Source organism: Gasterosteus aculeatus, chromosome 2 (genome assembly GCF_964276395.1).
Source record: "Gasterosteus aculeatus chromosome 2, fGasAcu3.hap1.1, whole genome shotgun sequence".
In the NCBI taxonomy this organism is placed as follows: Eukaryota; Metazoa; Chordata; class Actinopteri; order Perciformes; family Gasterosteidae; genus Gasterosteus; species Gasterosteus aculeatus.
Window position 1 is genome coordinate 22,159,924 of NC_135689.1, and position 14,355 is coordinate 22,174,278.

A 14,355-nucleotide genomic window follows, 5' to 3' on the forward strand; every position below is an offset into this window, starting at 1 on the left:
TGCTTACGGCCATACCTCTCTGGCTCCGCCTGATCTCGTCAGATCTCAGAAGCTAAGCAGAGTAGGGCCTGGTTAGTACTTGGATGGAAGACCGCCTGGGAATCCCAGGTGCCGTAAGCTTTTTCATTTCTCTCTCTGGAAGAAATCGAGAAGGCATTAGAAAGTGACTCCTTTTTCATTATCAAAACTCCAAAACCTTTGACACATTTTAAAAGATTAGGAAGAGGACATACAGTTGCTTACGGCCATACCTCTCTGGCTCCGCCTGATCTCGTCTGATCTCAGAAGCTAAGCAGAGTAGGGCCTGGTTAGTACTTGGATGGAAGACCGCCTGGGAATCCCAGGTGCTGTAAGCTTTTTTATTTCGATCTGTAAAAGACACAAAGAAGAACTTAGAAAGTGACTCCATTTCATTGTCAAAACTCCAAAACCTTTGACACATTTTAAAAGATTAGGTAGAGGACATACAGTTGCTTACGGCCATACCTCTCTGGCTCCGCCTGATCTCGTCAGATCTCAGAAGCTAAGCAGAGTAGGGCCTGGTTAGTACTTGGATGGAAGACCGCCTGGGAATCCCAGGTGCCGTAAGCTTTTTCATTTCTCTCTCTGGAAGAAATCGAGAAGGCATTAGAAAGTGACTCCTTTTTCATTATCTAAACTCCAAAACCTTTGACACATTTTAAAATATTAGGAAGAGGACATACAGTTGCTTACGGCCATACCTCTCTGGCTTCGCCTGATCTCGTCTGATCTCAGAAGCTAAGCAGAGTAGGGCCTGGTTAGTACTTGGATGGAAGACCGCCTGGGAATCCCAGGTGCTGTAAGCTTTTTCATTTCGATCTGTAAAAGACACAGAGAAGGCCTTAGAAAGTGACTCCATTTAATTGTCAAAACTACAAAACCTTTGACACATTTTAAAAGATTAGGTAGAGGACATACAGTTGCTTACGGCCATACCTCTCTGGCTCCGCCTGATCTCGTCAGATCTCAGAAGCTAAGCAGAGTAGGGCCTGGTTAGTACTTGGATGGAAGACCGCCTGGGAATCCCAGGTGCTGTAAGCTTTTTCATTTCGATCTGTAAAAGACACAGAGAAGGCCTTAGAAAGTGACTCCATTTAATTGTCAAAACTACAAAACCTTTGACACATTTTAAAAGATTAGGTAGAGGACATACAGTTGCTTACGGCCATACCTCTCTGGCTCCGCCTGATCTCGTCTGATCTCAGAAGCTAAGCAGAGTAGGGCCTGGTTAGTACTTGGATGGAAGACCGCCTGGGAATCCCAGGTGCCGTAAGCTTTTTCATTTCTATCTGTAAAAGACACAGAGAAGGCCTTAGAAAGTGACTCCATTTCATTGTCAAAACTACAAAACCTTTGACACATTTTAAAAGATTAGGAAGAGGACATACAGTTGCTTATGGCCATACCTCTCTGGCTCCGCCTGATCTCGTCAGATCTCAGAAGCTAAGCAGAGTAGGGCCTGGTTAGTACTTGGATGGAAGACCGCCTGGGAATCCCAGGTGCCGTAAGCTTTTTCATTTCTCTCTCTGGAAGAAATCGAGAAGGCATTAGAAAGTGACTCCTTTTTCATTATCAAAACTCCAAAACCTTTGACACATTTTAAAAGATTAGGAAGAGGACATACAGTTGCTTACGGCCATACCTCTCTGGCTCGGCCTGATCTCGTCTGATCTCAGAAGCTAAGCAGAGTAGGGCCTGGTTAGTACTTGGATGGAAGACCGCCTGGGAATCCCAGGTGCTGTAAGCTTTTTCATTTCGATCTGTAAAAGACACAGAGAAGGCCTTAGAAAGTGACTCCATTTCATTGTCAAAACTACAAAACCTTTGACACATTTTAAAAGATTAGGAAGAGGACATACAGTTGCTTACGGCCATACCTCTCTGGCTCCGCCTGATCTCGTCAGATCTCAGAAGCTAAGCAGAGTAGGGCCTGGTTAGTACTTGGATGGAAGACCGCCTGGGAATCCCAGGTGCCGTAAGCTTTTTCATTTCTCTCTCTGGAAGAAATCGAGAAGGCATTAGAAAGTGACTCCTTTTTCATTATCTAAACTCCAAAACCTTTGACACATTTTAAAATATTAGGAAGAGGACATACAGTTGCTTACGGCCATACCTCTCTGGCTTCGCCTGATCTCGTCTGATCTCAGAAGCTAAGCAGAGTAGGACCTGGTTAGTACTTGGATGGAAGACCGCCTGGGAATCCCAGGTGCTGTAAGCTTTTTCATTTCGATCTGTAAAAGACACAGAGAAGGCCTTAGAAAGTGACTCCATTTAATTGTCAAAACTACAAAACCTTTGACACATTTTAAAAGATTAGGTAGAGGACATACAGTTGCTTACGGCCATACCTCTCTGGCTCCGCCTGATCTCGTCTGATCTCAGAAGCTAAGCAGAGTAGGGCCTGGTTAGTACTTGGATGGAAGACCGCCTGGGAATCCCAGGTGCCGTAAGCTTTTTCATTTCTCTCTCTGGAAGAAATCGAGAAGGCATTAGAAAGTGACTCCTTTTTCATTATCAAAACTCCAAAACCTTTGACACATTTTAAAAGATTAGGAAGAGGACATACAGTTGCTTACGGCCATACCTCTCTGGCTCCGCCTGATCTCGTCTGATCTCAGAAGCTAAGCAGAGTAGGGCCTGGTTAGTACTTGGATGGAAGACCGCCTGGGAATCCCAGGTGCTGTAAGCTTTTTTATTTCGATCTGTAAAAGACACAGAGAAGAACTTAGAAAGTGACTCCATTTCATTGTCAAAACTCCAAAACCTTTGACACATTTTAAAAGATTAGGTAGAGGACATACAGTTGCTTACGGCCATACCTCTCTGGCTCCGCCTGATCTCGTCAGATCTCAGAAGCTAAGCAGAGTAGGGCCTGGTTAGTACTTGGATGGAAGACCGCCTGGGAATCCCAGGTGCCGTAAGCTTTTTCATTTCTCTCTCTGGAAGAAATCGAGAAGGCATTAGAAAGTGACTCCTTTTTCATTATCAAAACTCCAAAACCTTTGACACATTTTAAAAGATTAGGAAGAGGACATACAGTTGCTTACGGCCATACCTCTCTGGCTCCGCCTGATCTCGTCTGATCTCAGAAGCTAAGCAGAGTAGGGCCTGGTTAGTACTTGGATGGAAGACCGCCTGGGAATCCCAGGTGCTGTAAGCTTTTTTATTTCGATCTGTAAAAGACACAAAGAAGAACTTAGAAAGTGACTCCATTTCATTGTCAAAACTCCAAAACCTTTGACACATTTTAAAAGATTAGGTAGAGGACATACAGTTGCTTACGGCCATACCTCTCTGGCTCCGCCTGATCTCGTCAGATCTCAGAAGCTAAGCAGAGTAGGGCCTGGTTAGTACTTGGATGGAAGACCGCCTGGGAATCCCAGGTGCTGTAAGCTTTTTCATTTCGATCTGTAAAAGACACAGAGAAGGCCTTAGAAAGTGACTCCATTTAATTGTCAAAACTACAAAACCTTTGACACATTTTAAAAGATTAGGTAGAGGACATACAGTTGCTTACGGCCATACCTCTCTGGCTCCGCCTGATCTCGTCTGATCTCAGAAGCTAAGCAGAGTAGGGCCTGGTTAGTACTTGGATGGAAGACCGCCTGGGAATCCCAGGTGCCGTAAGCTTTTTCATTTCTATCTGTAAAAGACACAGAGAAGGCCTTAGAAAGTGACTCCATTTCATTGTCAAAACTACAAAACCTTTGACACATTTTAAAAGATTAGGTAGAGGACATACAGTTGCTTACGGCCATACCTCTCTGGCTCCGCCTGATCTCGTCTGATCTCAGAAGCTAAGCAGAGTAGGGCCTGGTTAGTACTTGGATGGAAGGCCGCCTGGGAATCCCAGGTGCTGTAAGCTTTTTCATTTCGATCTGTAAAAGACACAGAGAAGGCCTTAGAAAGTGACTCCATTTCATTGTCAAAACTACAAAACCTTTGACACATTTTAAAAGATTAGGAAGAGGACATACAGTTGCTTACGGCCATACCTCTCTGGCTCCGCCTGATCTCGTCAGATCTCAGAAGCTAAGCAGAGTAGGGCCTGGTTAGTACTTGGATGGAAGACCGCCTGGGAATCCCAGGTGCCGTAAGCTTTTTCATTTCTCTCTCTGGAAGAAATCGAGAAGGCATTAGAAAGTGACTCCTTTTTCATTATCAAAACTCCAAAACCTTTGACACATTTTAAAAGATTAGGAAGAGGACATACAGTTGCTTACGGCCATACCTCTCTGGCTCGGCCTGATCTCGTCTGATCTCAGAAGCTAAGCAGAGTAGGGCCTGGTTAGTACTTGGATGGAAGACCGCCTGGGAATCCCAGGTGCTGTAAGCTTTTTCATTTCGATCTGTAAAAGACACAGAGAAGGCCTTAGAAAGTGACTCCATTTCATTGTCAAAACTACAAAACCTTTGACACATTTTAAAAGATTAGGAAGAGGACATACAGTTGCTTACGGCCATACCTCTCTGGCTCCGCCTGATCTCGTCAGATCTCAGAAGCTAAGCAGAGTAGGGCCTGGTTAGTACTTGGATGGAAGACCGCCTGGGAATCCCAGGTGCCGTAAGCTTTTTCATTTCTCTCTCTGGAAGAAATCGAGAAGGCATTAGAAAGTGACTCCTTTTTCATTATCAAAACTCCAAAACCTTTGACACATTTTAAAAGATTAGGAAGAGGACATACAGTTGCTTACGGCCATACCTCTCTGGCTCCGCCTGATCTCGTCTGATCTCAGAAGCTAAGCAGAGTAGGGCCTGGTTAGTACTTGGATGGAAGACCGCCTGGGAATCCCAGGTGCTGTAAGCTTTTTCATTTCGATCTGTAAAAGACACAGAGAAGGCCTTAGAAAGTGACTCCATTTCATTGTCAAAACTACAAAACCTTTGACACATTTTAAAAGATTAGGAAGAGGACATACAGTTGCTTACGGCCATACCTCTCTGGCTCCGCCTGATCTCGTCTGATCTCAGAAGCTAAGCAGAGTAGGGCCTGGTTAGTACTTGGATGGAAGACCGCCTGGGAATCCCAGGTGCTGTAAGCTTTTTCATTTCGATCTGTAAAAGACACAGAGAAGGCCTTAGAAAGTGACTCCATTTCATTGTCAAAACTACAAAACCTTTGACACATTTTAAAAGATTAGGAAGAGGACATACAGTTGCTTACGGCCATACCTCTCTGGCTCCGCCTGATCTCGTCAGATCTCAGAAGCTAAGCAGAGTAGGGCCTGGTTAGTACTTGGATGGAAGACCGCCTGGGAATCCCAGGTGCCGTAAGCTTTTTCATTTCTCTCTCTGGAAGAAATCGAGAAGGCATTAGAAAGTGACTCCTTTTTCATTATCTAAACTCCAAAACCTTTGACACATTTTAAAATATTAGGAAGAGGACATACAGTTGCTTACGGCCATACCTCTCTGGCTTCGCCTGATCTCGTCTGATCTCAGAAGCTAAGCAGAGTAGGGCCTGGTTAGTACTTGGATGGAAGACCGCCTGGGAATCCCAGGTGCTGTAAGCTTTTTCATTTCGATCTGTAAAAGACACAGAGAAGGCCTTAGAAAGTGACTCCATTTAATTGTCAAAACTACAAAACCTTTGACACATTTTAAAAGATTAGGTAGAGGACATACAGTTGCTTACGGCCATACCTCTCTGGCTCCGCCTGATCTCGTCAGATCTCAGAAGCTAAGCAGAGTAGGGCCTGGTTAGTACTTGGATGGAAGACCGCCTAGGAATCCCAGGTGCCGTAAGCTTTTTCATTTCTATCTGTAAAAGACACAGAGAAGGCCTTAGAAAGTGACTCCTTTTTCATTATCAAAACTCCAAAACCTTTGACACATTTTAAAAGATTAGGTAGAGGACATACAGTTGCTTACGGCCATACCTCTCTGGCTCCGCCTGATCTCGTCTGATCTCAGAAGCTAAGCAGAGTAGGGCCTGGTTAGTACTTGGATGGAAGACCGCCTGGGAATCCCAGGTGCTGTAAGCTTTTTCATTTCGATCTGTAAAAGACACAGAGAAGGCCTTAGAAAGTGACTCCATTTCATTGTCAAAACTACAAAACCTTTGACACATTTTAAAAGATTAGGAAGAGGACATACAGTTGCTTACGGCCATACCTCTCTGGCTCCGCCTGATCTCGTCAGATCTCAGAAGCTAAGCAGAGTAGGGCCTGGTTAGTACTTGGATGGAAGACCGCCTGGGAATCCCAGGTGCCGTAAGCTTTTTCATTTCTCTCTCTGGAAGAAATCGAGAAGGCATTAGAAAGTGACTCCTTTTTCATTATCAAAACTCCAAAACCTTTGACACATTTTAAAAGATTAGGAAGAGGACATACAGTTGCTTACGGCCATACCTCTCTGGCTCCGCCTGATCTCGTCTGATCTCAGAAGCTAAGCAGAGTAGGGCCTGGTTAGTACTTGGATGGAAGACCGCCTGGGAATCCCAGGTGCTGTAAGCTTTTTCATTTCGATCTGTAAAAGACACAGAGAAGGCCTTAGAAAGTGACTCCATTTCATTGTCAAAACTACAAAACCTTTGACACATTTTAAAAGATTAGGAAGAGGACATACAGTTGCTTACGGCCATACCTCTCTTGCTCCGCCTGATCTCGTCTGATCTCAGAAGCTAAGCAGAGTAGGGCCTGGTTAGTACTTGGATGGAAGACCGCCTGGGAATCCCAGGTGCCGTAAGCTTTTTCATTTCTCTCTCTGGAAGAAATCGAGAAGGCATTAGAAAGTGACTCCTTTTTCATTATCAAAACTCCAAAACCTTTGACACATTTTAAAAGATTAGGAAGAGGACATACAGTTGCTTACGGCCATACCTCTCTGGCTCCGCCTGATCTCGTCTGATCTCAGAAGCTAAGCAGAGTAGGGCCTGGTTAGTACTTGGATGGAAGACCGCCTGGGAATCCCAGGTGCTGTAAGCTTTTTCATTTCGATCTGTAAAAGACACAGAGAAGGCCTTAGAAAGTGACTCCATTTCATTGTCAAAACTACAAAACCTTTGACACATTTTAAAAGATTAGGAAGAGGACATACGGTTGCTTACGGCCATACCTCTCTGGCTCCGCCTGATCTCGTCAGATCTCAGAAGCTAAGCAGAGTAGGGCCTGGTTAGTACTTGGATGGAAGACCGCCTGGGAATCCCAGGTGCCGTAAGCTTTTTCATTTCTCTCTCTGGAAGAAATCGAGAAGGCATTAGAAAGTGACTCCTTTTTCATTATCAAAACTCCAAAACCTTTGACACATTTTAAAAGATTAGGAAGAGGACATACTGTTGCTTACGGCCATACCTCTCTGGCTCCGCCTGATCTCGTCTGATCTCAGAAGCTAAGCAGAGTAGGGCCTGGTTAGTACTTGGATGGAAGACCGCCTGGGAATCCCAGGTGCTTTAAGCTTTTTCATTTCGATCTGTAAAAGACACAGAGAAGGCCTTAGAAAGTGACTCCATTTCATTGTCAAAACTACAAAACCTTTGACACATTTTAAAAGATTAGGAAGAGGACATACAGTTGCTTACGGCCATACCTCTCTTGCTCCGCCTGATCTCGTCTGATCTCAGAAGCTAAGCAGAGTAGGGCCTGGTTAGTACTTGGATGGAAGACCGCCTGGGAATCCCAGGTGCCGTAAGCTTTTTCATTTCTCTCTCTGGAAGAAATCGAGAAGGCATTAGAAAGTGACTCCTTTTTCATTATCAAAACTCCAAAACCTTTGACACATTTTAAAAGATTAGGAAGAGGACATACAGTTGCTTACGGCCATACCTCTCTGGCTCCGCCTGATCTCGTCTGATCTCAGAAGCTAAGCAGAGTAGGGCCTGGTTAGTACTTGGATGGAAGACCGCCTGGGAATCCCAGGTGCTGTAAGCTTTTTCATTTCGATCTGTAAAAGACACAGAGAAGGCCTTAGAAAGTGACTCCATTTCATTGTCAAAACTACAAAACCTTTGACACATTTTAAAAGATTAGGAAGAGGACATACAGTTGCTTACGGCCATACCTCTCTGGCTCCGCCTGATCTCGTCAGATCTCAGAAGCTAAGCAGAGTAGGGCCTGGTTAGTACTTGGATGGAAGACCGCCTGGGAATCCCAGGTGCCGTAAGCTTTTTCATTTCTCTCTCTGGAAGAAATCGAGAAGGCATTAGAAAGTGACTCCTTTTTCATTATCTAAACTCCAAAACCTTTGACACATTTTAAAATATTAGGAAGAGGACATACAGTTGCTTACGGCCATACCTCTCTGGCTTCGCCTGATCTCGTCTGATCTCAGAAGCTAAGCAGAGTAGGGCCTGGTTAGTACTTGGATGGAAGACCGCCTGGGAATCCCAGGTGCTGTAAGCTTTTTTATTTCGATCTGTAAAAGACACAGAGAAGGCCTTAGAAAGTGACTCCATTTCATTGTCAAAACTACAAAACCTTTGACACATTTTAAAAGATTAGGAAGAGGACATACAGTTGCTTACGGCCATACCTCTCTGGCTCCGCCTGATCTCGTCTGATCTCAGAAGCTAAGCAGAGTAGGGCCTGGTTAGTACTTGGATGGAAGACCGCCTGGGAATCCCAGGTGCTGTAAGCTTTTTCATTTCGATCTGTAAAAGACACAGAGAAGGCCTTAGAAAGTGACTCCATTTCATTGTCAAAACTACAAAACCTTTGACACATTTTAAAAGATTAGGAAGAGGACATACAGTTGCTTACGGCCATACCTCTCTGGCTCCTCCTGATCTCGTCAGATCTCAGAAGCTAAGCAGAGTAGGGCCTGGTTAGTACTTGGATGGAAGACCGCCTGGGAATCCCAGGTGCCGTAAGCTTTTTCATTTCTCTCTCTGGAAGAAATCGAGAAGGCATTAGAAAGTGACTCCTTTTTCATTATCAAAACTCCAAAACCTTTGACACATTTTAAAAGATTAGGAAGAGGACATACAGTTGCTTACGGCCATACCTCTCTGGCTCCGCCTGATCTCGTCTGATCTCAGAAGCTAAGCAGAGTAGGGCCTGGTTAGTACTTGGATGGAAGACCGCCTGGGAATCCCAGGTGCTGTAAGCTTTTTCATTTCGATCTGTAAAAGACACAGAGAAGGCCTTAGAAAGTGACTCCATTTCATTGTCAAAACTACAAAACCTTTGACACATTTTAAAAGATTAGGAAGAGGACATACAGTTGCTTACGGCCATACCTCTCTTGCTCCGCCTGATCTCGTCTGATCTCAGAAGCTAAGCAGAGTAGGGCCTGGTTAGTACTTGGATGGAAGACCGCCTGGGAATCCCAGGTGCCGTAAGCTTTTTCATTTCTCTCTCTGGAAGAAATCGAGAAGGCATTAGAAAGTGACTCCTTTTTCATTATCAAAACTCCAAAACCTTTGACACATTTTAAAAGATTAGGAAGAGGACATACAGTTGCTTACGGCCATACCTCTCTGGCTCCGCCTGATCTCGTCTGATCTCAGAAGCTAAGCAGAGTAGGGCCTGGTTAGTACTTGGATGGAAGACCGCCTGGGAATCCCAGGTGCTGTAAGCTTTTTCATTTCGATCTGTAAAAGACACAGAGAAGGCCTTAGAAAGTGACTCCATTTCATTGTCAAAACTACAAAACCTTTGACACATTTTAAAAGATTAGGAAGAGGACATACGGTTGCTTACGGCCATACCTCTCTGGCTCCGCCTGATCTCGTCAGATCTCAGAAGCTAAGCAGAGTAGGGCCTGGTTAGTACTTGGATGGAAGACCGCCTGGGAATCCCAGGTGCCGTAAGCTTTTTCATTTCTCTCTCTGGAAGAAATCGAGAAGGCATTAGAAAGTGACTCCTTTTTCATTATCAAAACTCCAAAACCTTTGACACATTTTAAAAGATTAGGTAGAGGACATACAGTTGCTTACGGCCATACCTCTCTGGCTCCGCCTGATCTCGTCTGATCTCAGAAGCTAAGCAGAGTAGGGCCTGGTTAGTACTTGGATGGAAGACCGCCTGGGAATCCCAGGTGCTGTAAGCTTTTTCATTTCGATCTGTAAAAGACACAGAGAAGGCCTTAGAAAGTGACTCCATTTCATTGTCAAAACTACAAAACCTTTGACACATTTTAAAAGATTAGGAAGAGGACATACAGTTGCTTACGGCCATACCTCTCTGGCTCCGCCTGATCTCGTCAGATCTCAGAAGCTAAGCAGAGTAGGGCCTGGTTAGTACTTGGATGGAAGACCGCCTGGGAATCCCAGGTGCCGTAAGCTTTTTCATTTCTCTCTCTGGAAGAAATCGAGAAGGCATTAGAAAGTGACTCCTTTTTCATTATCAAAACTCCAAAACCTTTGACACATTTTAAAAGATTAGGAAGAGGACATACAGTTGCTTACGGCCATACCTCTCTGGCTCCGCCTGATCTCGTCTGATCTCAGAAGCTAAGCAGAGTAGGGCCTGGTTAGTACTTGGATGGAAGACCGCCTGGGAATCCCAGGTGCTGTAAGCTTTTTCATTTCGATCTGTAAAAGACACAGAGAAGGCCTTAGAAAGTGACTCCATTTCATTGTCAAAACTACAAAACCTTTGACACATTTTAAAAGATTAGGAAGAGGACATACAGTTGCTTACGGCCATACCTCTCTGGCTCCGCCTGATCTCGTCTGATCTCAGAAGCTAAGCAGAGTAGGGCCTGGTTAGTACTTGGATGGAAGACCGCCTGGGAATCCCAGGTGCTGTAAGCTTTTTCATTTCGATCTGTAAAAGACACAGAGAAGGCCTTAGAAAGTGACTCCATTTCATTGTCAAAACTACAAAACCTTTGACACATTTTAAAAGATTAGGAAGAGGACATACAGTTGCTTACGGCCATACCTCTCTGGCTCCGCCTGATCTCGTCAGATCTCAGAAGCTAAGCAGAGTAGGGCCTGGTTAGTACTTGGATGGAAGACCGCCTGGGAATCCCAGGTGCCGTAAGCTTTTTCATTTCTCTCTCTGGAAGAAATCGAGAAGGCATTAGAAAGTGACTCCTTTTTCATTATCAAAACTCCAAAACCTTTGACACATTTTAAAAGATTAGGAAGAGGACATACAGTTGCTTACGGCCATACCTCTCTGGCTCCGCCTGATCTCGTCTGATCTCAGAAGCTAAGCAGAGTAGGGCCTGGTTAGTACTTGGATGGAAGACCGCCTGGGAATCCCAGGTGCTGTAAGCTTTTTCATTTCGATCTGTAAAAGACACAGAGAAGGCCTTAGAAAGTGACTCCATTTCATTGTCAAAACTACAAAACCTTTGACACATTTTAAAAGATTAGGAAGAGGACATACAGTTGCTTACGGCCATACCTCTCTTGCTCCGCCTGATCTCGTCTGATCTCAGAAGCTAAGCAGAGTAGGGCCTGGTTAGTACTTGGATGGAAGACCGCCTGGGAATCCCAGGTGCCGTAAGCTTTTTCATTTCTCTCTCTGGAAGAAATCGAGAAGGCATTAGAAAGTGACTCCTTTTTCATTATCAAAACTCCAAAACCTTTGACACATTTTAAAAGATTAGGAAGAGGACATACAGTTGCTTACGGCCATACCTCTCTGGCTCCGCCTGATCTCGTCTGATCTCAGAAGCTAAGCAGAGTAGGGCCTGGTTAGTACTTGGATGGAAGACCGCCTGGGAATCCCAGGTGCTGTAAGCTTTTTCATTTCGATCTGTAAAAGACACAGAGAAGGCCTTAGAAAGTGACTCCATTTCATTGTCAAAACTACAAAACCTTTGACACATTTTAAAAGATTAGGAAGAGGACATACGGTTGCTTACGGCCATACCTCTCTGGCTCCGCCTGATCTCGTCAGATCTCAGAAGCTAAGCAGAGTAGGGCCTGGTTAGTACTTGGATGGAAGACCGCCTGGGAATCCCAGGTGCCGTAAGCTTTTTCATTTCTCTCTCTGGAAGAAATCGAGAAGGCATTAGAAAGTGACTCCTTTTTCATTATCAAAACTCCAAAACCTTTGACACATTTTAAAAGATTAGGTAGAGGACATACAGTTGCTTACGGCCATACCTCTCTGGCTCCGCCTGATCTCGTCTGATCTCAGAAGCTAAGCAGAGTAGGGCCTGGTTAGTACTTGGATGGAAGACCGCCTGGGAATCCCAGGTGCTGTAAGCTTTTTCATTTCGATCTGTAAAAGACACAGAGAAGGCCTTAGAAAGTGACTCCATTTCATTGTCAAAACTACAAAACCTTTGACACATTTTAAAAGATTAGGAAGAGGACATACAGTTGCTTACGGCCATACCTCTCTGGCTCCGCCTGATCTCGTCAGATCTCAGAAGCTAAGCAGAGTAGGGCCTGGTTAGTACTTGGATGGAAGACCGCCTGGGAATCCCAGGTGCCGTAAGCTTTTTCATTTCTCTCTCTGGAAGAAATCGAGAAGGCATTAGAAAGTGACTCCTTTTTCATTATCTAAACTCCAAAACCTTTGACACATTTTAAAATATTAGGAAGAGGACATACAGTTGCTTACGGCCATACCTCTCTGGCTTCGCCTGATCTCGTCTGATCTCAGAAGCTAAGCAGAGTAGGGCCTGGTTAGTACTTGGATGGAAGACCGCCTGGGAATCCCAGGTGCTGTAAGCTTTTTTATTTCGATCTGTAAAAGACACAAAGAAGAACTTAGAAAGTGACTCCATTTCATTGTATAAACTCCAAAACCTTTGACACATTTTAAAAGATTAGGTAGAGGACATACAGTTGCTTACGGCCATACCTCTCTGGCTCCGCCTGATCTCGTCTGATCTCAGAAGCTAAGCAGAGTAGGGCCTGGTTAGTACTTGGATGGAAGACCGCCTGGGAATCCCAGGTGCTGTAAGCTTTTTCATTTCGATCTGTAAAAGACACAGAGAAGGCCTTAGAAAGTGACTCCATTTCATTGTCAAAACTACAAAACCTTTGACACATTTTAAAAGATTAGGAAGAGGACATACAGTTGCTTACGGCCATACCTCTCTGGCTCCGCCTGATCTCATCAGATCTCAGAAGCTAAGCAGAGTAGGGCCTGGTTAGTACTTGGATGGAAGACCGCCTGGGAATCCCAGGTGCCGTAAGCTTTTTCATTTCTCTCTCTGGAAGAAATCGAGAAGGCATTAGAAAGTGACTCCTTTTTCATTATCAAAACTCCAAAACCTTTGACACATTTTAAAAGATTAGGAAGAGGACATACAGTTGCTTACGGCCATACCTCTCTGGCTCCGCCTGATCTCGTCTGATCTCAGAAGCTAAGCAGAGTAGGGCCTGGTTAGTACTTGGATGGAAGACCGCCTGGGAATCCCAGGTGCCGTAAGCTTTTTCATTTCTCTCTCTGGAAGAAATCGAGAAGGCATTAGAAAGTGACTCCTTTTTCATTATCTAAACTCCAAAACCTTTGACACATTTTAAAATATTAGGAAGAGGACATACAGTTGCTTACGGCCATACCTCTCTGGCTTCGCCTGATCTCGTCTGATCTCAGAAGCTAAGCAGAGTAGGGCCTGGTTAGTACTTGGATGGAAGACCGCCTGGGAATCCCAGGTGCTGTAAGCTTTTTCATTTCGATCTGTAAAAGACACAGAGAAGGCCTTAGAAAGTGACTCCATTTAATTGTCAAAACTACAAAACCTTTGACACATTTTAAAAGATTAGGTAGAGGACATACAGTTGCTTACGGCCATACCTCTCCGGCTCCGCCTGATCTCGTCAGATCTCAGAAGCTAAGCAGAGTAGGGCCTGGTTAGTACTTGGATGGAAGACCGCCTGGGAATCCCAGGTGCCGTAAGCTTTTTCATTTCTCTCTCTGGAAGAAATCGAGAAGGCATTAGAAAGTGACTCCTTTTTCATTATCAAAACTCCAAAACCTTTGACACATTTTAAAAGATTAGGAAGAGGACATACAGTTGCTTACGGCCATACCTCTCTGGCTCCGCCTGATCTCGTCTGATCTCAGAAGCTAAGCAGAGTAGGGCCTGGTTAGTACTTGGATGGAAGACCGCCTGGGAATCCCAGGTGCCGTAAGCTTTTTCATTTCTCTCTCTGGAAGAAATCGAGAAGGCATTAGAAAGTGACTCCTTTTTCATTATCTAAACTCCAAAACCTTTGACACATTTTAAAATATTAGGAAGAGGACATACAGTTGCTTACGGCCATACCTCTCTGGCTTCGCCTGATCTCGTCTGATCTCAGAAGCTAAGCAGAGTAGGGCCTGGTTAGTACTTGGATGGAAGACCGCCTGGGAATCCCAGGTGCTGTAAGCTTTTTCATTTCGATCTGTAAAAGACACAGAGAAGGCCTTAGAAAGTGACTCCATTTAATTGTCAAAACTACAAAACCTTTGACACATTTTAAAAGATTAGGTAGAGGAC

At 44.5% G+C, this 14,355-nt stretch overlaps 61 non-coding genes across 61 annotated transcripts; all 61 read left to right on the forward strand.

The window, feature by feature from the left end:
* The first annotated feature begins 1 nt into the window (after window position 1).
* On the forward strand, window positions 2–120 carry LOC144404925 (5S ribosomal RNA). Its single transcript, XR_013466867.1, has one exon. It is a non-coding gene; the product is annotated as a 5S ribosomal RNA (ribosomal RNA).
* A 117-nt stretch (window positions 121–237) lies between these two features.
* Window positions 238–356, forward strand: LOC144395913 (5S ribosomal RNA). Its single transcript, XR_013458057.1, has one exon. It is a non-coding gene; the product is annotated as a 5S ribosomal RNA (ribosomal RNA).
* Window positions 357–472: 116 nt separating this feature from the next.
* On the forward strand, window positions 473–591 carry LOC144404936 (5S ribosomal RNA). The gene has a single exon (XR_013466878.1). It is a non-coding gene; the product is annotated as a 5S ribosomal RNA (ribosomal RNA).
* A 117-nt stretch (window positions 592–708) lies between these two features.
* Window positions 709–827, forward strand: LOC144391300 (5S ribosomal RNA). The gene has a single exon (XR_013455218.1). It is a non-coding gene; the product is annotated as a 5S ribosomal RNA (ribosomal RNA).
* A 116-nt stretch (window positions 828–943) lies between these two features.
* On the forward strand, window positions 944–1,062 carry LOC144389729 (5S ribosomal RNA). The gene has a single exon (XR_013453877.1). It is a non-coding gene; the product is annotated as a 5S ribosomal RNA (ribosomal RNA).
* A 116-nt stretch (window positions 1,063–1,178) lies between these two features.
* On the forward strand, window positions 1,179–1,297 carry LOC144401555 (5S ribosomal RNA). The gene has a single exon (XR_013463490.1). It is a non-coding gene; the product is annotated as a 5S ribosomal RNA (ribosomal RNA).
* A 116-nt stretch (window positions 1,298–1,413) lies between these two features.
* Window positions 1,414–1,532, forward strand: LOC144396999 (5S ribosomal RNA). The gene has a single exon (XR_013459145.1). It is a non-coding gene; the product is annotated as a 5S ribosomal RNA (ribosomal RNA).
* A 117-nt stretch (window positions 1,533–1,649) lies between these two features.
* LOC144399198 (5S ribosomal RNA) lies at window positions 1,650–1,768 on the forward strand. The gene has a single exon (XR_013461343.1). It is a non-coding gene; the product is annotated as a 5S ribosomal RNA (ribosomal RNA).
* Window positions 1,769–1,884: 116 nt separating this feature from the next.
* On the forward strand, window positions 1,885–2,003 carry LOC144404947 (5S ribosomal RNA). Its single transcript, XR_013466889.1, has one exon. It is a non-coding gene; the product is annotated as a 5S ribosomal RNA (ribosomal RNA).
* Window positions 2,004–2,120: 117 nt separating this feature from the next.
* On the forward strand, window positions 2,121–2,239 carry LOC144398139 (5S ribosomal RNA). The gene has a single exon (XR_013460286.1). It is a non-coding gene; the product is annotated as a 5S ribosomal RNA (ribosomal RNA).
* Window positions 2,240–2,355: 116 nt separating this feature from the next.
* Window positions 2,356–2,474, forward strand: LOC144401556 (5S ribosomal RNA). The gene has a single exon (XR_013463491.1). It is a non-coding gene; the product is annotated as a 5S ribosomal RNA (ribosomal RNA).
* A 117-nt stretch (window positions 2,475–2,591) lies between these two features.
* On the forward strand, window positions 2,592–2,710 carry LOC144395914 (5S ribosomal RNA). Its single transcript, XR_013458058.1, has one exon. It is a non-coding gene; the product is annotated as a 5S ribosomal RNA (ribosomal RNA).
* Window positions 2,711–2,826: 116 nt separating this feature from the next.
* LOC144404958 (5S ribosomal RNA) lies at window positions 2,827–2,945 on the forward strand. The gene has a single exon (XR_013466900.1). It is a non-coding gene; the product is annotated as a 5S ribosomal RNA (ribosomal RNA).
* A 117-nt stretch (window positions 2,946–3,062) lies between these two features.
* Window positions 3,063–3,181, forward strand: LOC144395915 (5S ribosomal RNA). The gene has a single exon (XR_013458059.1). It is a non-coding gene; the product is annotated as a 5S ribosomal RNA (ribosomal RNA).
* A 116-nt stretch (window positions 3,182–3,297) lies between these two features.
* On the forward strand, window positions 3,298–3,416 carry LOC144389730 (5S ribosomal RNA). The gene has a single exon (XR_013453878.1). It is a non-coding gene; the product is annotated as a 5S ribosomal RNA (ribosomal RNA).
* A 116-nt stretch (window positions 3,417–3,532) lies between these two features.
* On the forward strand, window positions 3,533–3,651 carry LOC144401558 (5S ribosomal RNA). Its single transcript, XR_013463493.1, has one exon. It is a non-coding gene; the product is annotated as a 5S ribosomal RNA (ribosomal RNA).
* A 116-nt stretch (window positions 3,652–3,767) lies between these two features.
* Window positions 3,768–3,886, forward strand: LOC144398316 (5S ribosomal RNA). Its single transcript, XR_013460463.1, has one exon. It is a non-coding gene; the product is annotated as a 5S ribosomal RNA (ribosomal RNA).
* A 116-nt stretch (window positions 3,887–4,002) lies between these two features.
* Window positions 4,003–4,121, forward strand: LOC144404969 (5S ribosomal RNA). The gene has a single exon (XR_013466911.1). It is a non-coding gene; the product is annotated as a 5S ribosomal RNA (ribosomal RNA).
* Window positions 4,122–4,238: 117 nt separating this feature from the next.
* Window positions 4,239–4,357, forward strand: LOC144399199 (5S ribosomal RNA). Its single transcript, XR_013461344.1, has one exon. It is a non-coding gene; the product is annotated as a 5S ribosomal RNA (ribosomal RNA).
* Window positions 4,358–4,473: 116 nt separating this feature from the next.
* On the forward strand, window positions 4,474–4,592 carry LOC144404980 (5S ribosomal RNA). The gene has a single exon (XR_013466922.1). It is a non-coding gene; the product is annotated as a 5S ribosomal RNA (ribosomal RNA).
* Window positions 4,593–4,709: 117 nt separating this feature from the next.
* Window positions 4,710–4,828, forward strand: LOC144395916 (5S ribosomal RNA). Its single transcript, XR_013458060.1, has one exon. It is a non-coding gene; the product is annotated as a 5S ribosomal RNA (ribosomal RNA).
* A 116-nt stretch (window positions 4,829–4,944) lies between these two features.
* Window positions 4,945–5,063, forward strand: LOC144395917 (5S ribosomal RNA). The gene has a single exon (XR_013458062.1). It is a non-coding gene; the product is annotated as a 5S ribosomal RNA (ribosomal RNA).
* A 116-nt stretch (window positions 5,064–5,179) lies between these two features.
* Window positions 5,180–5,298, forward strand: LOC144404992 (5S ribosomal RNA). Its single transcript, XR_013466933.1, has one exon. It is a non-coding gene; the product is annotated as a 5S ribosomal RNA (ribosomal RNA).
* Window positions 5,299–5,415: 117 nt separating this feature from the next.
* Window positions 5,416–5,534, forward strand: LOC144391304 (5S ribosomal RNA). The gene has a single exon (XR_013455221.1). It is a non-coding gene; the product is annotated as a 5S ribosomal RNA (ribosomal RNA).
* A 116-nt stretch (window positions 5,535–5,650) lies between these two features.
* Window positions 5,651–5,769, forward strand: LOC144397479 (5S ribosomal RNA). Its single transcript, XR_013459625.1, has one exon. It is a non-coding gene; the product is annotated as a 5S ribosomal RNA (ribosomal RNA).
* A 117-nt stretch (window positions 5,770–5,886) lies between these two features.
* On the forward strand, window positions 5,887–6,005 carry LOC144395918 (5S ribosomal RNA). Its single transcript, XR_013458063.1, has one exon. It is a non-coding gene; the product is annotated as a 5S ribosomal RNA (ribosomal RNA).
* A 116-nt stretch (window positions 6,006–6,121) lies between these two features.
* LOC144405003 (5S ribosomal RNA) lies at window positions 6,122–6,240 on the forward strand. Its single transcript, XR_013466944.1, has one exon. It is a non-coding gene; the product is annotated as a 5S ribosomal RNA (ribosomal RNA).
* Window positions 6,241–6,357: 117 nt separating this feature from the next.
* LOC144395919 (5S ribosomal RNA) lies at window positions 6,358–6,476 on the forward strand. Its single transcript, XR_013458064.1, has one exon. It is a non-coding gene; the product is annotated as a 5S ribosomal RNA (ribosomal RNA).
* Window positions 6,477–6,592: 116 nt separating this feature from the next.
* On the forward strand, window positions 6,593–6,711 carry LOC144397142 (5S ribosomal RNA). The gene has a single exon (XR_013459287.1). It is a non-coding gene; the product is annotated as a 5S ribosomal RNA (ribosomal RNA).
* Window positions 6,712–6,828: 117 nt separating this feature from the next.
* Window positions 6,829–6,947, forward strand: LOC144395921 (5S ribosomal RNA). The gene has a single exon (XR_013458066.1). It is a non-coding gene; the product is annotated as a 5S ribosomal RNA (ribosomal RNA).
* A 116-nt stretch (window positions 6,948–7,063) lies between these two features.
* Window positions 7,064–7,182, forward strand: LOC144405014 (5S ribosomal RNA). The gene has a single exon (XR_013466955.1). It is a non-coding gene; the product is annotated as a 5S ribosomal RNA (ribosomal RNA).
* A 117-nt stretch (window positions 7,183–7,299) lies between these two features.
* On the forward strand, window positions 7,300–7,418 carry LOC144399294 (5S ribosomal RNA). Its single transcript, XR_013461439.1, has one exon. It is a non-coding gene; the product is annotated as a 5S ribosomal RNA (ribosomal RNA).
* Window positions 7,419–7,534: 116 nt separating this feature from the next.
* On the forward strand, window positions 7,535–7,653 carry LOC144397143 (5S ribosomal RNA). The gene has a single exon (XR_013459288.1). It is a non-coding gene; the product is annotated as a 5S ribosomal RNA (ribosomal RNA).
* Window positions 7,654–7,770: 117 nt separating this feature from the next.
* LOC144395922 (5S ribosomal RNA) lies at window positions 7,771–7,889 on the forward strand. The gene has a single exon (XR_013458068.1). It is a non-coding gene; the product is annotated as a 5S ribosomal RNA (ribosomal RNA).
* Window positions 7,890–8,005: 116 nt separating this feature from the next.
* On the forward strand, window positions 8,006–8,124 carry LOC144405025 (5S ribosomal RNA). Its single transcript, XR_013466966.1, has one exon. It is a non-coding gene; the product is annotated as a 5S ribosomal RNA (ribosomal RNA).
* A 117-nt stretch (window positions 8,125–8,241) lies between these two features.
* LOC144391305 (5S ribosomal RNA) lies at window positions 8,242–8,360 on the forward strand. Its single transcript, XR_013455222.1, has one exon. It is a non-coding gene; the product is annotated as a 5S ribosomal RNA (ribosomal RNA).
* A 116-nt stretch (window positions 8,361–8,476) lies between these two features.
* On the forward strand, window positions 8,477–8,595 carry LOC144395923 (5S ribosomal RNA). Its single transcript, XR_013458069.1, has one exon. It is a non-coding gene; the product is annotated as a 5S ribosomal RNA (ribosomal RNA).
* A 116-nt stretch (window positions 8,596–8,711) lies between these two features.
* Window positions 8,712–8,830, forward strand: LOC144400843 (5S ribosomal RNA). Its single transcript, XR_013462778.1, has one exon. It is a non-coding gene; the product is annotated as a 5S ribosomal RNA (ribosomal RNA).
* A 117-nt stretch (window positions 8,831–8,947) lies between these two features.
* Window positions 8,948–9,066, forward strand: LOC144395924 (5S ribosomal RNA). The gene has a single exon (XR_013458070.1). It is a non-coding gene; the product is annotated as a 5S ribosomal RNA (ribosomal RNA).
* A 116-nt stretch (window positions 9,067–9,182) lies between these two features.
* LOC144397145 (5S ribosomal RNA) lies at window positions 9,183–9,301 on the forward strand. Its single transcript, XR_013459290.1, has one exon. It is a non-coding gene; the product is annotated as a 5S ribosomal RNA (ribosomal RNA).
* A 117-nt stretch (window positions 9,302–9,418) lies between these two features.
* Window positions 9,419–9,537, forward strand: LOC144395925 (5S ribosomal RNA). Its single transcript, XR_013458071.1, has one exon. It is a non-coding gene; the product is annotated as a 5S ribosomal RNA (ribosomal RNA).
* A 116-nt stretch (window positions 9,538–9,653) lies between these two features.
* On the forward strand, window positions 9,654–9,772 carry LOC144405037 (5S ribosomal RNA). Its single transcript, XR_013466979.1, has one exon. It is a non-coding gene; the product is annotated as a 5S ribosomal RNA (ribosomal RNA).
* A 117-nt stretch (window positions 9,773–9,889) lies between these two features.
* On the forward strand, window positions 9,890–10,008 carry LOC144395926 (5S ribosomal RNA). The gene has a single exon (XR_013458072.1). It is a non-coding gene; the product is annotated as a 5S ribosomal RNA (ribosomal RNA).
* Window positions 10,009–10,124: 116 nt separating this feature from the next.
* On the forward strand, window positions 10,125–10,243 carry LOC144405048 (5S ribosomal RNA). The gene has a single exon (XR_013466990.1). It is a non-coding gene; the product is annotated as a 5S ribosomal RNA (ribosomal RNA).
* Window positions 10,244–10,360: 117 nt separating this feature from the next.
* LOC144395927 (5S ribosomal RNA) lies at window positions 10,361–10,479 on the forward strand. The gene has a single exon (XR_013458073.1). It is a non-coding gene; the product is annotated as a 5S ribosomal RNA (ribosomal RNA).
* Window positions 10,480–10,595: 116 nt separating this feature from the next.
* LOC144395928 (5S ribosomal RNA) lies at window positions 10,596–10,714 on the forward strand. The gene has a single exon (XR_013458074.1). It is a non-coding gene; the product is annotated as a 5S ribosomal RNA (ribosomal RNA).
* A 116-nt stretch (window positions 10,715–10,830) lies between these two features.
* LOC144405059 (5S ribosomal RNA) lies at window positions 10,831–10,949 on the forward strand. The gene has a single exon (XR_013467001.1). It is a non-coding gene; the product is annotated as a 5S ribosomal RNA (ribosomal RNA).
* Window positions 10,950–11,066: 117 nt separating this feature from the next.
* LOC144395929 (5S ribosomal RNA) lies at window positions 11,067–11,185 on the forward strand. The gene has a single exon (XR_013458075.1). It is a non-coding gene; the product is annotated as a 5S ribosomal RNA (ribosomal RNA).
* A 116-nt stretch (window positions 11,186–11,301) lies between these two features.
* Window positions 11,302–11,420, forward strand: LOC144397146 (5S ribosomal RNA). Its single transcript, XR_013459291.1, has one exon. It is a non-coding gene; the product is annotated as a 5S ribosomal RNA (ribosomal RNA).
* Window positions 11,421–11,537: 117 nt separating this feature from the next.
* LOC144395930 (5S ribosomal RNA) lies at window positions 11,538–11,656 on the forward strand. Its single transcript, XR_013458076.1, has one exon. It is a non-coding gene; the product is annotated as a 5S ribosomal RNA (ribosomal RNA).
* Window positions 11,657–11,772: 116 nt separating this feature from the next.
* On the forward strand, window positions 11,773–11,891 carry LOC144405070 (5S ribosomal RNA). Its single transcript, XR_013467012.1, has one exon. It is a non-coding gene; the product is annotated as a 5S ribosomal RNA (ribosomal RNA).
* Window positions 11,892–12,008: 117 nt separating this feature from the next.
* Window positions 12,009–12,127, forward strand: LOC144395932 (5S ribosomal RNA). The gene has a single exon (XR_013458078.1). It is a non-coding gene; the product is annotated as a 5S ribosomal RNA (ribosomal RNA).
* A 116-nt stretch (window positions 12,128–12,243) lies between these two features.
* Window positions 12,244–12,362, forward strand: LOC144405081 (5S ribosomal RNA). Its single transcript, XR_013467024.1, has one exon. It is a non-coding gene; the product is annotated as a 5S ribosomal RNA (ribosomal RNA).
* Window positions 12,363–12,479: 117 nt separating this feature from the next.
* Window positions 12,480–12,598, forward strand: LOC144391307 (5S ribosomal RNA). The gene has a single exon (XR_013455223.1). It is a non-coding gene; the product is annotated as a 5S ribosomal RNA (ribosomal RNA).
* Window positions 12,599–12,714: 116 nt separating this feature from the next.
* LOC144395933 (5S ribosomal RNA) lies at window positions 12,715–12,833 on the forward strand. Its single transcript, XR_013458079.1, has one exon. It is a non-coding gene; the product is annotated as a 5S ribosomal RNA (ribosomal RNA).
* Window positions 12,834–12,949: 116 nt separating this feature from the next.
* On the forward strand, window positions 12,950–13,068 carry LOC144401574 (5S ribosomal RNA). The gene has a single exon (XR_013463509.1). It is a non-coding gene; the product is annotated as a 5S ribosomal RNA (ribosomal RNA).
* Window positions 13,069–13,185: 117 nt separating this feature from the next.
* Window positions 13,186–13,304, forward strand: LOC144401559 (5S ribosomal RNA). Its single transcript, XR_013463494.1, has one exon. It is a non-coding gene; the product is annotated as a 5S ribosomal RNA (ribosomal RNA).
* Window positions 13,305–13,421: 117 nt separating this feature from the next.
* LOC144391310 (5S ribosomal RNA) lies at window positions 13,422–13,540 on the forward strand. Its single transcript, XR_013455227.1, has one exon. It is a non-coding gene; the product is annotated as a 5S ribosomal RNA (ribosomal RNA).
* A 116-nt stretch (window positions 13,541–13,656) lies between these two features.
* On the forward strand, window positions 13,657–13,775 carry LOC144398172 (5S ribosomal RNA). The gene has a single exon (XR_013460319.1). It is a non-coding gene; the product is annotated as a 5S ribosomal RNA (ribosomal RNA).
* A 117-nt stretch (window positions 13,776–13,892) lies between these two features.
* Window positions 13,893–14,011, forward strand: LOC144401560 (5S ribosomal RNA). Its single transcript, XR_013463495.1, has one exon. It is a non-coding gene; the product is annotated as a 5S ribosomal RNA (ribosomal RNA).
* Window positions 14,012–14,128: 117 nt separating this feature from the next.
* On the forward strand, window positions 14,129–14,247 carry LOC144391317 (5S ribosomal RNA). Its single transcript, XR_013455233.1, has one exon. It is a non-coding gene; the product is annotated as a 5S ribosomal RNA (ribosomal RNA).
* The last annotated feature ends 108 nt before the right edge of the window (window positions 14,248–14,355 follow it).